The following is a 13,848-nucleotide window of genomic DNA, read 5'->3' as shown; positions in this document are numbered from 1 at the left end:
CATTTTCGTACAACACTAGGTATTTTGACAGAAGTTAAATCTATGGTTACAGAGTTTCTATTACTTCAAGTTTTTATATGCTATTTTTCGCAATTTAAGAAAAAGTTCTGAGGTTGTCATAATTACTTTAAGATTATGAGATTTGCGTAATTGTTAATTAAGTTTGAAATTGATTAAATAAATTTGTAGTTATGTCTTTTCGTGATTGTGAATTTAGGCCTATCACAAAGCCGCAATTAAGTGTGTGTTTTATATATTTAATAGATAAATGTGTGAATTTGGCGACATCGGTTTCCATCACGGTGCAGGAAAAACTAGTAGAAGTGGCATGTGGGCGTTACCCTGTCGGCACTATAGTATACAAATGTACCTACTGGAGACTCAACTGAGACCAGTCATTTGATAACAACAAAAAAAATATTGAAATAGGCGTTACTTTGCGGAAATCCATAATTATAAAAATGATTTGAGTTATCTTTAGTGTTAATTCCGCCAATATTTGTCTTTAAACAATTCAAATATTTAGGAAAAACAATATTTATGTGTCCTTATGTATGAATCACAATATCAATCGAATATTTAATGGCAAAGATCGATTAAATAATTCCGAAAAATCCGGCGTTTATAAACAAAGTTATTACACTTGTAACGGGGTATATATACTTAGGTCAAACAGGTCGAAATTTTGAAATTAGATTAATGGAACATATTGCCGCATTTAGGAATAATCATACCGAAAAATCACACTTCGCGGAACATTTAATTGACAGCGGTTACTCACTCGGAAACAATAATAATTTTAACATTTTACATACATGTGAAAAAGGATTTCGTTTGAATGTGTTAGAGCAATTAAAAATTAATAAAAGAAAACTCAAATCATTTTAACAGTCGTTTGATGTCAAGTGAAGCATAATTATCTGTTAAAAAAATACAAATATGCGTTATTGTGTAATTTTTGACTGTAGATATCATAGCCGCAATAAAAATATGTCCAACAAAGGTATTTCCTATCATCGGTAATCATAAGTTTCCGATTAAAATATGATATAATAATATATATAATATAATATTGATATATAGTATAATTATATAAGTTTCCATAGTAAAATGACATGATGCCACTTCTACTAGTTTTTTCTGTTCTGTGGTTTTCACGGTCTTGCAGTAGCGGGTGTCAGCGTCAAAACGAGTGACACGTTAATTGTTTCCGCGATCTTTTTAAAAATGCTAGCGTAATGCATGGTATACGGCAATGATATTAAAGTAATAAAAGACGTAGATGTGTCACTAGCGCGCCGAAAATCAATCTCCTAAATTGAGTCTATTGATTGGTAGTCGCTCTCTCGATACGAAAACTGTGCACACGCGTTTGTTGTTGACAGAATTGCTTACAATTTGATATAGGTACAACAATAAAATGCTGTCTTGTGTTATGGGAAGATGCACTGATGATACGAAAGTAAAAAAAAATCATAGAATTACATACCACAGTTAAGAAATCATGAATTATAACATTTTATTTGATTTCATTATTTATCTAACAAAATAAATATGTTGCCATGTCAACGCCGATTGCCGCCAAGCCGATCATAAAAATGACAAAATATTGATGCTGTCTGTTGCGGTATGATCGAGGTAGAATATTTTAGGAAAGTATGTAAAAAAGTAATTGTTGCAGTGAATGTAATAATTTTTAATAAACAAGTGCGTATATAGGTAGCTGAACTATCAAACTACTAAAACAAGTTTTAGGGTAGGTAGCGGATGTAGACTGTGAGTGCTATTTGTTTACGTAGGAGTTTTTTCAGTAACACTGTCCCTTTCAGTATATCCCTTGCTAACTGCAGAAGAATCAATGGATCATTTTCTTCTCCTCCCATTACCTTATTGTAATAAAACCTCAACAAACAGACATTCGTAAATAATATAAGATACAAAAAATATAATTGTAATCTTAAAACCTTTTGGGAGCCGTCGTTAGTAAAATTGTGAAAATGGGACCCTTACTGTAGATACCTTTCGGTTTTGTTTTGGTGTCTGTATGTTTTTCATTATTTTATGTATAAATAATTGAAATCATCAATGTGGCTATATATTATGATCAATATTAAATTATTTTTTTATAAAATCAATGACACATTATCTACCTAATTTCAATGCAGTTTTTACTTTTACTACATGAACTCATGAATTTAGGCATAAATCACGGTGTACGGTAAAAATCATATCTGATGAATTAACTGTATTTTCTCAATACAAATACGAAGCAATTAGCAAATTAGAGTTATCTCTTTTTCGCTTGCGATAATTGCATTTACTATCCTTCTTTGACGTGTAATTGTAATGTAGTGTGCTATTGCAATTTTAAATTATTCATGTGAGCGTTAGTGTATCATTTTCAAACACCGAATATTGTCTACGTAACCTATCTATACTTTTAAATATCATTGGCGTACGGCTATTGAAACTCGGCTTCATCAAAACTCCTGTTTTTGTTTGTTAAACTCTAAATATTAGAATATTATATAAGAATGATATATTGTAATATTATTATTATAATTAGTAGGTATGCGATAATAAGTCCGTGAGATCGATTATAGTAAATTTGTGAACATATTCACAATTTTAAACAAAGATAGCGGCTGCAATATTTATAATCTATTAATTTTATGAGTGTGGTTTGGTTTTCGAGGATATTTTTTTTATTTATTTATTTTGGACATACACTAGCTATCATACGTACACTATACATAAAAATCTTACGCTTTTAATTTTTTTACGCTCCGCTCCCCACAAGGAACTTCATTCCAAAAATGCAGGTGAATTGAAAACCTCCTCCTTTTTTAAGGTCGGTTAGAAAAATAACCTGTCATCCCTATTGCTTCAATGGAGTGTAGGCACGTGTAAGAAAGTGTTTACAAAAAACAAGGCTTGGTTTCCATACTGGTACATATGAAGTCAACTGTGCCAAAATGTTTAATTAATTCTAAAAGTAATTAGTGGAAGGGAAATTACTTTGTTAAATTATGCAAGACTACACCTTTAATTAAATATATGGTATAAATAGATCTGAGGGCATATTTTATTTGTCATACTTTACATTGTTAACTTGAAGAGCATTCAGCGTCTGATTTTTCAAACTATGAGGGGGAGACAATTATTATTACTTGAGTTACTATGCCAAGTTGCTTTCGTTTAAGGTTACTAAAATTTTCTTCCCCAATTTAAGCTAATCTTGAGTTCTTTGTATGTACCAAAATGTACCAATTTTATTTATTTCAGATGTGTTCAGCCACTCAGGCGATGATACCACAGCTAATAAAATCGTGGGTGGGGAATACATCGGAATTGAAGAAGTTCCTTTTCAAGCTTTTGTGTTAACAGATAAGAATACTTGTGTAGGGGTCATATATAATGAAGAATATATTGTGACTGCCGCACATTGTCTTCAAGAGTATGTGTTTTTATTTTAATTATCCATTTTAGTTCTCAATTTAGTCATGACTATCGTCGAGTTAGTCTCACCTAGGATTGCACAAAATGTGATCGAGAACTTTTTATCTCTGTGATACGATAGGCCCTCCGGCCAGACTAATATGGTCGGGGATGGGGAAACTATAATTAAGTGATATAAAATAATTTTTGCAAGAATCATCAAATAGCCACTGAAAAATCCGTGAGCGATTCATCCGTATCCGACATGAAATATAATCGATATAAAAATAACCGACAGACCCAATATTAGTTTGATTTTGCCCATCGGTATTATGTTATTTTAGTTTTTGAAGTGAAGACTTCTTTAGCGACGTTGAGCACTTTTCTTTATATGTAAAATGTTAAACTCGCGTCAGGACACGGGGCATGATCAAAAATCCGTAAGATAATCGTTGAAATTATGGATGAAAGATTAATACCTCTTAGTAATTATAGTTCGGCTATTTCAACTTAATGATCATACGGTCATTAGACCAGTGGTAGAATCATTGTGATTGAGAAGCCGAAACACCGCAAGGTCGAGGGATCGAATCTCAGCCGTGAAATATTTTTACAGTTTATTATGAATCAAAGTAGATTGTTCTGATGGATAACATTTTTCAAATCAAATCAAATCAAAATCACTTTATTCATGTAGGTCACGGAAATAACACATATGAATGTCAAAAAAATATTTTTCTTATTGAATCTACCGCTACTTCGTAAAGAGTTGAGCTAATGAGAAGAAGTAGCAAGAAACTCATTGCCACTGTTTTATATCAAGATTTATATTTCCATTGTTATACCAATCATTTCAATTACGATGTAATATATAAAGTGATGCAACAAACATACTCAAACGTTAAATAGTCAATGCCTTACACGAGAAAGTTTAAAAAGTAAAATTATTGTAATAGTTCTGATGTGTTAACTTTTTTATGTAATATAAATTGTAATTTTAGTGTACGATAGCGCAATAAATGAATTTAACCACATAAATGCTAGTTCATGTTTGCACTTCTGCCAGCACTCCCGTATTTTTGGTGTATCGATAAAGTGCTTTCAAACTGTTATCTTGTAGAAGAATTCCTCTGCTGTTCCATTTTTTGTATTTTTTTAATAACTTATTAGTTTTTTAAGCATACGTATCAGCTATTCTTAATAAACATCATAGGTTAAGCAGATAAAGTAAGATGAAAAAACCCAAAGATCGTCATTTCGCGTCGTTCTAATACGTTTTTTCCAAATTATTAAACTTAACATTTTTCAAGACTCAATTCAGTCAATTCACCTCTGTTTTAACTCTGCTACGCCCCTTGCCTATCTTATATTGATATGTCAATACCACGAAATGAAGTTGTCTAATGTGTACATAATATCTTCTTCGCTATCACAGATACGCTCGTGACAGAGCGATCTTGATTGTGAAGAAGGTTCTATGTACTAGCTGCCTCTTCTCGATGTGGTCCAAAGATGGCGAGTATACAAGAGTGCACTATGGAAGATTCGCTGTTTGATTTTAGTTCCTAGCGTATCAAAACTTTGGCACGATATTCGGTCCACGATACATGAAATATCTTTCTCCAGCACCACATTTTCGTGTTTATATTCTTCTCTTCAACCTCTTGCAATGTCCACGTTTCAGCGTTATACAAAAATTTGGATGAGATAAGTGCTAGCATTGGCCTGATCTTTGTGGCTTTTATAATATTTCTGTTTCTCCATATTTTGCCCATTTTGTAGATTGCAGTTCTTGTTATAGCCATAAATATATAGCATATATTTACCTTTAATGAAATTTATTGTTTTTCTTATGTTTTAGTATCAAAAGAGTTCAAATAAGAGTGGGATTTAACAGTTGGTACGATTCGGAAGAAGTAAGTAAAAAATATCAAAAATACTTTTCAAAGCTCAACAAAACTAAGCTCTTCCTTTACATTGACAAACATAAAAAGAAGGTTATAATAATAATTCATTAGGAACATTATATTGTTTTTGCTTTTAGAGTCATGCGAGGGAGTATTCAATAGATTGATATATTATATATTATTACAGAAATATCCATACATGAATGGAACCTATACCGTGCATGAAAAATATAACAATCCTGGAAAGAATACTAATTTTGATTATGACATAGCACTCATTAAATTATTAAAAAAGTTGTTGATGGTGTTAAAATAGCCAAAGCCACCTTCGTCGAACGAGGAAAGGAGCTTGCTGATGGTACAAACTGCACAGTGTCTGGATGGGGCTCTACAATTGTAAGATTTACTTATTATTCGTTTTATATTTTTATCACTTGGTCTCGTTAAGTGTCCTGACTCCTAACATAGCTCTGGTACTAACACAAATATATTAAGATTTAGGTTCTCAATAAGTATTTTTTTATGAGCGCATATGGTTTTCAGAAAGGCGGGGCACCCTCTGCGTATTTAAAGTCAGCCTTTCTTGAGAAAGTAAATTATAAGGAATGTTCAAAAGACTACGAAAAATATCTAACACCGAGAATGGTATGTGCTGCTCCTCCTTCAGATCGTTGGGCTGAATTTCCTAATGTGTGTCGGGTAAACATATATTTTTATTTGTATTATTAAAACGTTTTTTTACAGGACATTCGCTAATTTTCTAAAAATAAAGTTTTCGGGATGCTAATGGGATCTATCACAGACAGAACTGTTATTGCGAAAAGTTCACATATTGTTTTGGTAGAGTCCAGTAACGTTTTGCTGGAATATAAACATAAATCAAGAAAAGCGCGTACACCTTCCTTAAAGGCCGGCAACGCTCTTGTGATTCCTCTGGTGTTGCAATTGAGTGTGGGCGGCGGTGATCACTTAACACCAGGTGACCCGTACGCTCGTTTGTCTATTCCATAAAAAAAAATCACCATTCTATGACCCATGACCTTATCAACATATGGCATGTAGACTTAGAGGCTTTTTCACAATGTCCAAGAAAAGTATTGTCATAGACTAGATAAATTCATTCCGAATAACACATATTGTATATCACACAACTTCACTATGTTTATATACAGCCATGTCAGACGTAGAGGTTGTGTATGCTTCATGATTTTTACTAAGATATTTTAAAAAAGAAGAAAATAATAAAACTATGTCGGATATCCAATTTGTACCAAAAAAAGAAACGAAAATGTTGGTACGTACATATCCTATCTATCCTTAGTTTAACTTACTAGAGGTAGACAAATCTATCCTTTTACGATTACATACTTTTCTATAACCTTTCGTCTAACGTCTTACCTATATGGAACAAAACTATGGATAGATAAGATCTTGTCATTAAACGGTGACAGTAATATATCCGTAACTAGAGAAATGTTATTGAAGACGGCCATTAGAGGCTATTTCACAACGTAGAAGTAAGGTAGCAATTGTCATAGGCTAGATAAATTCATTACTACATAAATGTTCCAAATAACAAAGATTGTGTATCACATAACTTCACTACTATATACAGTCATGTCAGACGTAGAGGTTGTGTGTGCTATATGAATTTTACTACAGTATTGTTATTTGAAAAAGAAGAAAATAACAAACCTATATTGGATATCTAATTTGCACCAAAAAAGAAACGAAAATGTGCATTTCAATAATCTGACAATTTGAGCGTGACATAGGGAAATGGGAAAGTTTCAAACCAAAACTTTCAAACCGTCAGATTGAGGGAATCCCTACATATAAATCTCAAATTATGTGTTAGGATGACAAAGTCGTTAAGATAATTAAGTGATATAAAATAATTTTTGCATAATTTTTTGCACTGTCAAAAATCTGTCATAACTTTTGGCCATATCGTAATCGCCAGTCTTTTAAATAGAAGCTACAAGAGGGTTCACTTAACATCTCGATTTTTTCTATTTTCTCCGTTTGGCCTCCCACACCATGCAAACCGGCAGATAAATATTTTTCTGTTATCAGAAACACGTGGTGCGCAAATACGTGTGTATATAGATCAAATATATTTTTTTTCTTTTTAACATCTACACAAATCCTTCACAGTGCAATATGTAATCACGACGCTCAAGTAAAGCCCTATTTAGCCTCTAGGGCTCCCCTACTATTATGTAAATTGACATTATTTTGTCAAATGCTAGTCACTCTGTCAGGTTATCTAGAACCCGGCAAATAACTATGATAATTCTAGATCCATCCTATAACTTAAACGGTGCTTATCTGCTAGATAACACTTTTGATACATTGTGAGACGCAAATGATATCTTTATTCGATAGATGAGTTGCAAGTAGCCTATTCGTAATTTTTCTTGTACATTGTGAAACAGGGCATATAATATAATAAAATAAGAGCAATTTATTGTTATAACAGCCAAATCAAATGTCACTGTCAAATATACTTAGTACTGCTGAATCTTATACGATTATCTTATCTGGAGATTTAGGACTTTTGAAAATTACACGCTGACTGTAATTACATTAGATTTTCTGTTAGGTATTTAAATATATTTTTATTTCTACACAGGGTGATTCCGGCCGTCCCCTCTTTGACACGGCAACCAAGAAAGTCGCTGGATTGACGTCTTTTCTACAAGATTGTGAAGAATATATGCCTGCGGTTTTTACCAACTTAGCTGATGATGGTTTGAGGGATTGGCTTAAAAATCATACACAAAGCGAAAATTAAATCAAGAAAAATTTAATAAAATATTTCCATTGATTATTTTTCATTTAATATGTATATTCATAAATGTGTGTATGACAAAATAATTTAAATTTAGAGCTTCGTTTCAGTTAAATCCTTCTTTAATTAAGAACGCTTATTTACAGGGAAGATTATTTCAAATCTGTATTGCATATCGGTAAATTCGTTGTTAGATACTATTGACTAAACAATAAAAAGATACACTTTATACTTCAAATCTGAACTTAGTATTACTACTTACTGGCTGGTCAAATAGTTTAAACGTTGTATAGTGCAGCCACTATGCTTGGCATTCGTGGACTATGAGAAAGCCTTTCAGTCGATCTAAGCCTGGGCGATGGTCTCTCCAGAGGTGTCACATTGCTTACCGATATATCGAAGCGATGAATTGTAAGGAAATGCCACCATGTCAGTCCGTCTCCAGGATCAGATCTCGAAGCCTATCTGACTGCAGCGGGGACTCCGACAAGACAATATCATAACGCCCAAGCTGTTCACCGCTGCGTTGGAAGATCAAGACAAAACAATCCAGTTAGGCAGGTCTGATATCGCGAAAGAGGTCACTCGTTGAATCCAACTCGGATGGGCAGCGTCGGGGAAGCTTCGTAAAATCTTCTCGTGCCAAATACCGCAGTGTCTGAAGACGAAGGTATTCTACCAGTGTGTGTTGCCAGTGATCTCCTACGGTACGCAGACGTGGTCGCTAACTATGGGTCTTATGAGGAAGCTCATTTTCGCTCAGAGGACAATGGAGAGGGCTATGCTCGGAGTTTCCCTGCGAGATGGAATCAGAAATGAGGAGTTCCGTAGGAGAACCAAAGCTACCGACATAGCCCATATGATTGCGAAACTGAAGTGGCAGTGCAGGGCACATAGTTCGTCATAGGCGATTGGGGCATTAAAGTCCTCGAATAGCGACCACATACCGGAAAACGCAGTGTTGGTACAAGATGGACCGACGATCTGGTCAAGATCGCCGGAATACGTTGGATGAGGGCAACACAGGACCGATCGTCGTGGAAATCTTATAATATTAAATATTACCTTGTCTTTAATTATTACCAACCAACCAAAAATAACCCAGGTCACACTTATAATAATAAGCATTGCCTAGGTATTGTATACAATGCCTGAATTATACAGATTGCCGGTAACACATACATGACTTTAGGTTTGATTTTTGAAGAACGCTCATCATGGACTTAGATATAGATGTTTTCTAAAGATATTGAAGAACGAGCGATTGACTACCAAGTTAGCGTTTTCTACAATCGCTTACTCCGAATCGTTGACGTTTGTAGAAATTCAATCGATACAAAGCGTTTGTAACTTGGCTAAGCCTGCCGTTGTCTTTTCACATTCCAAGTCAAAAACAATATTCTCCTAACTTGTCATGATTTATTGGTATATTATCGTGTTAGTCACAATATTTATATATTAATTATTTTGTGTTACATCCGATCTTTTTCCAGTCGCGGTAGATAACTGGGCCATTTTAAATTAATATATTTGTAAGAATAATCTCGCCTTTTTCATTTCACTCATGTGGTTTTTGATTGAGCACATTCCGTTTTTTAAATTCCTTGGAAAGAAATGGTTACATATTGAAAGAAGAATGTGTGTTTACCTAAATTCGTGGAGATATTAGATATTGCTGATGTATGTTGGAAGAAGCACTACTACGAAAAAAAAACAGTGCAGTTTAGGCACGCCCGAAAGAAGTCAAGGTTTATAATACCTATAAAGCTACTCGTTTTTCACAGTTTGTGTTCATATACCAGCTACCGAGTATGTGTTGATTAACAATAATTTGTACAGTAGGTACCTAATAACGAGATAAATATATACAAATGAAAGATTATAAGTTGAAATCTGCTTTTATATTGCTCTGGCCCAAGCGAAATGAAGCAGTTTCAATGTGGACGTTTATGACCACATACGCCCGTTGCATCAGTGTCATTCTGTCAACTTCCAGGACAATCAGTGCGCGAAATTTAATTGAAATATTACTAACTGTGTAGTGAAAGGGTGTCACAAAGTGTCTTATAATAAAAAATATGATAAGAAAACCACATTTCACACATAAATACTATTTCACAACTATTAATTTAAGTTAATACATTCGTCAAAACAGCAAAATATTTTGAAAAAAAAAACAGACGCCATTAAAAAAATATGTTGCCAGCTATGAAAGTACTATATACCCCTAGTTCCTACGCTGAGTTCGCTTTTTATGTTTTTTGGTGGGTATTGAAAGGAGGCGATAATGTACGACACCACATGATGCTGTAAGTATTCAAAGTCAAAGTCAAATTATCTTAATTCAATTAGGCTTAAACTAAGCGCTTTGAATAGTCACTATAAATATTTCTTATAAATTACTGAATCTACCATATGTTTGGAAAAAGTTGAGCTCGTGAGAACATAAACGGCCACTCTTTTTAACCGAGATCAAAAAAGAGGAGGTTCTCAATACGTCGGTATGTTTTTGAAGTGAAGCTTCTTTATCGACGTATGAGAGAAATTTTATAGCAAATCATCACGATTTTCGGTTACGCGCCATTTTGTATTTTTATTATCCAAGATGGCCGCCGCGCAAATTTTTGATTCCAATATTGATATCGAATCCAAGGTTCTTGAGGGTACAGAGAACGAATTTGAGATCATTTTTGAAATCCAAGATGGCCGCCGTGCAAAATGATGATTACAACAATATGGATATCGTATCCCAGGTTCTCGAGTTTGCAGAGAACGAATTTAAGATCATTTTTGGAATCCAAGATGGCCGCCGTGCAAAATTATGATTTCAACAATATGGATATCGTATCCGAGGTTCTCGAGGGTACAGAGAACGAATTTGGGATCATTTTTGAAATCCAAGATGACTGTGGTGATAATTGTTGTGCCACATGGAACTAAAATCGTTGAATTGTTATTTCTCTATGAGAATAAGTAACTTCAGAATATAATTTTCATATAAAAGACGTAAACCTTTCCGCTTCGTAAACAGATGTCTATTCGAATAAGTTTTTGGTTTGTGATTTATAGAGGTAGTGTTAGAACTATTATCCGATATTTATCTGTGAAAAGGAGTACTGCTTCCAAAATATCCAATGCAAATATAATAAAGTAAAAGTAAATAAATTGCAATAAAGAAGATTTATAATCGATTTGTCACTCGTACAGTTGGCTCAGTTGGTAAGGGCTTCAGGTGGAATCGAGAGATGCAGCGTACATTAATTTTGGTACAAATTAATTTTGTACATTTAATCCCAGAAGTGAGGGATATCACTTGAAAGTAACAAACTGTTCTTAAGTATTTTTGATAACCTTTCCGTTCCGGGAAACTCTGATCGCACGGTATGACGTCCATCGGCGTGATTGTTTATAATTAGGATGATTTAAGTGAATGTATCTGAAAGCTATTGCAACAAGCTATAAGACCGTGCAAAATAAACCATCTCATGTACAAAATAAGGGTCAGAACTCGGCGACGGAATAGTGTGCCGTACGGCACTCTCTGTTTTGGTGTATCTGAAATATCTAGTGCCCTGGGGGCACTGCCGATTTGCAAGCAAATTATTAATTATTGAACATCATTGTATGAAACATCAAATTTATATATATATTACAAACCACTTTAAATAATATATATTCTCTTAGCCTGTAACTTACCTGCGGTTTGACCGGAGCAAGAAATTTAATTAGATCTTATAGCACGCTCCGTGCGGGTCAAAACACTTCGCTAAATTGCTACAAACGAGAACGTGTTAGAAAATACCCGTCTACTTTATAGATTAAATGAAAAATATGCTGCACCAGTTTAAATCGTATTAAAAGGAATTAAGCTGTTTTAGAGCCAAATGGTTTACCCACCGCGATGGCAAGCATCCTGACGGAATGACTTTGTTGGCTTGGGCACGGGGAAGCAGAGTCTGGGACGCGATTTGCGTCGGCACTCCTTCTCATGTCCAAGTTACGTCAGTTGGTGCTGGGATTGTTGCTCCGACTGCCGAAAATAGAAAGCATCGCGAATATGTCGGTCTCAATGAATCTTACATCTTTTTTTTTTAAATGTAATAAGGACTAGGCTAATAATACCTTCTACTTACTTCTTTTTAAATATTTAATTCGTTATTCTAGGTTTGATTTTTTATATTATTACTAACTTCAGAAGTTATAAAATAAAACAAACAATACAAAATTAAGTTTAATTCTAAAATATAAATTGGTTTAAAAGCGATTGTAAGCTTACTGGTTTTTTAAAATAATAAACCATTTTTGATAATTGCTAAGTGAATTACTCTACTCAATGAGTCTAGCTAACTATTTATCTATACGTCAGAAAAGTCCTTTATTAAGTTAAGGCGTAAAAGGCTTAGTTAAGTATTAATATTAAGTTAAAATCTTCAATATTATTGAATTCAGTTTTAATTTAAATTAACAACGCAAAAAAAGCAAGATAAGTTAGTAAATTTTACCATTTTGCTTTGCACAGAATGCCGGCTAGATCATGGGTACCACAACGGTGCCCATTTATAGTGTTTCGGTCTAAAGGGCGCCGTAACTAATGAACGAGAAGCAAACGACACTTAACATATGTCTAAGGAGCACAATTGTGGTGCTGATTAGAATTTTTGGGATTTTCAATAATTCTGAGCGGCACTACATTGTAATAGGCAGAGCGTATTAATAACCATCAGATGAACGTCCTGCAAGTCTCATTCCTTATTGTCATAAAAAAATGTAAACCAAACTTATTGTGAAATATTTTTTTTTATGATAATAAGGGATGAGCAGGACGTTTTAGCTGATGATAATTTATTTCATGATTATGATATTTATTCGTATCTTGATATTTTTCGCTCTACTTCACTTTAATAATCTAAAATATATAGATAAAAAACATATTATTGTCTGCCGGAAAAATATTATATTAGACTCGAACTAACTTGTGTACGTTGGTGCAACAAAAGTTAAATAAACGACTTGAAAATTGAAATTTAGATTAGGGATTGGTCTCCGCTGCTCTCCAACTAGATACCGCACTACAAAGAAAAAAGCTTTTTTTATTACGGCAACAAAATCAGTATCTTTCTTATTTCTTGTAGTTTTATTTTTACAACGTTTTACTACGCAATCTGGCATTGTAGTTTCAATTATTAGCAAAGTTTAATAGAACATGTGGCACGTCAACGTCACACATTGTTCGAGACTGGCTTGAGTACGCCTAATTGGGCGTAGTATTAGTTGCCGCACTTTCTGAATACGCCTACAGTGTCTTGTTTGAGCGCAGAGAAGACCAATCCTTATCTAATTATTGAAAAAATCATTTAACTTAATTATACTATGATATATAATTGAAACTTTTTTGTATCTAAATAAGTTTGTATTAATTTGATCTGTCATTCAACTTTATATCAAAAGTTCAAATTCGATAATTGAAGTGAAAAGCTGTTTAGTCTTGCTAAGCACATTATTTTGTGGGTATTTAATGAGATTGAGCTGTCGACACTGTAACACTGATACAGGTTGTTGTAGGAGCAACTTCACTCCACTCTATGGTACATCACTCTATGTAGTCTTTGTCAGTTGGTGGCCATCTTGTACTGTATACAGTACATGAAGTGTGGGTCGTGGGATACTCCTTTCAATCTAATAGCGTAAATCGTAATTAGTATGTTCGAC

At 33.8% G+C, this 13,848-nt stretch overlaps 1 long non-coding RNA gene across 1 annotated transcript; it reads left to right on the top strand.

Annotated features, from left to right (window-relative positions):
- Positions 1 to 3,103: 3,103 nt before the first annotated feature.
- LOC126977217 (uncharacterized) lies at positions 3,104 to 5,980 on the top strand. The gene is made up of 5 exons (XR_007732169.1): positions 3,104 to 3,203; positions 3,286 to 3,457; positions 5,300 to 5,354; positions 5,533 to 5,741; positions 5,889 to 5,980. It is a non-coding gene; the product is annotated as an uncharacterized LOC126977217 (long non-coding RNA).
- The last annotated feature ends 7,868 nt before the right edge of the window (positions 5,981 to 13,848 follow it).

This window comes from Leptidea sinapis, chromosome 44 (assembly GCF_905404315.1).
Source record: "Leptidea sinapis chromosome 44, ilLepSina1.1, whole genome shotgun sequence".
NCBI classification, from domain to species: Eukaryota; Metazoa; Arthropoda; class Insecta; order Lepidoptera; family Pieridae; genus Leptidea; species Leptidea sinapis.
Note: the sequence above shows the minus strand (reverse complement) of the source record. Positions and strands in the feature narration are given on the sequence as shown.